The sequence below is a fragment of the Geospiza fortis genome, unplaced genomic scaffold, assembly GCF_000277835.1.
Source record: "Geospiza fortis unplaced genomic scaffold, GeoFor_1.0 scaffold16, whole genome shotgun sequence".
Classification (NCBI taxonomy): Eukaryota; Metazoa; Chordata; class Aves; order Passeriformes; family Thraupidae; genus Geospiza; species Geospiza fortis.
The window spans coordinates 3086125-3087232 of record NW_005054302.1 but is presented as its reverse complement, the minus strand read 5'-3'; the positions used below and the strand labels follow the sequence as shown (position 1 = coordinate 3087232).

Genomic DNA, 1108 nt, shown 5'->3' with positions numbered 1-1108 from the left:
GGGGCCCCGCCGCCCCCGGAGGAGGGCCGCCAGCTGCTCCCTTCGCAAGGCGGCCGTGACCACATTATTCGTGGCGTCTATTTTTGAAAATGGCTTTCCAGCCGCAGTTGTAGGAAGCTGACAATTCCGAGGGGCAGTTCTTCCACCCCTTGCAGCGCCTTGGCTTTAAATAGATTTTTTTTTTTTTGTCCTTGTCGGTTTGATCTCCCTCTTCCCTCCACCGGGACGCGCCTCGGTGGTAACTCTTTTCCCCATGCAGCGCGCCGGTGATGCCCCTGCTCGCTCCGGGGTTGGGAAGACCGGGCTCGGCAAACCCGTGGGATGCCTAGGGGCTCCCGGTTTCTTTGCGGGAAGGTACTTTTGTATCGGTGCCGTGACATTGCTGTTGTGCTTGCCGGAAGGTCATAGAATAGCTGGTGCTATTTGAGTTTTGGTGATTTTGAAGTCTTCTGATGATCCTGGGGAGGTCTGTATCCCAACTCGGGAGTTGCCCTGGGGAGAGCTCACATGGTCGCCTGCGAGCGTGTGCGGGAAAGCTGCGTGCGCGTGTGTGGATGCGGGGGTACGCATCAGAGGGAAGTTTTTCTCCAGGAATAAGGAGGACAAAGAGAAAACCCCGGGGGCTGCGCGTAAACTCTCTGGGCTCTGCCCTGTGGGAATCCCCCTCCCCGCACACACCTCTGGAGAGACATCAGATAAGAGTAATTCTTTTGTGATGCTATGTTGGATGTGTGCCTATTGCGTACAATGAACCGAGCCATATTGTGTGTCTATACTCGCCCGGTTCTGGGAGCCCTGGCATTTCGCAATTCCTGCAGCAAGACGTCCATCTCTAAAAGAAAAGCTCCCCGGGAGAACCCAGCTGGGTCCCCCCCGTAATGTGATCTCAGGTGATCAAAGCCTTATCTCTCCCGGGTCACAAAAGAAATTTTTTTGATGCAGTCTCCTTTAGTGTAGGGCATTGGCTAGACAGTAGAGTCATTGTAAATTCAGGAACTCTTTAACAGCGGAGAGGCGTGTCTCTGTGCGTCAGCACAAGTACTGCATGCACAGCATTAAAAAAATAGGAGCATGCAGGAAAAGGAAAAAAAAAAAAGCTTGTCAGCAG

General features: G+C 53.4%; 1 protein-coding gene across 1 annotated transcript in view; it reads left to right on the top strand.

Moving 5' to 3' along the window:
- Window positions 1-1108, top strand: part of FGF9 (fibroblast growth factor 9) — a 28143-nt gene that overhangs the window by 1966 nt on the left and 25069 nt on the right. The window lies entirely within an intron of this gene.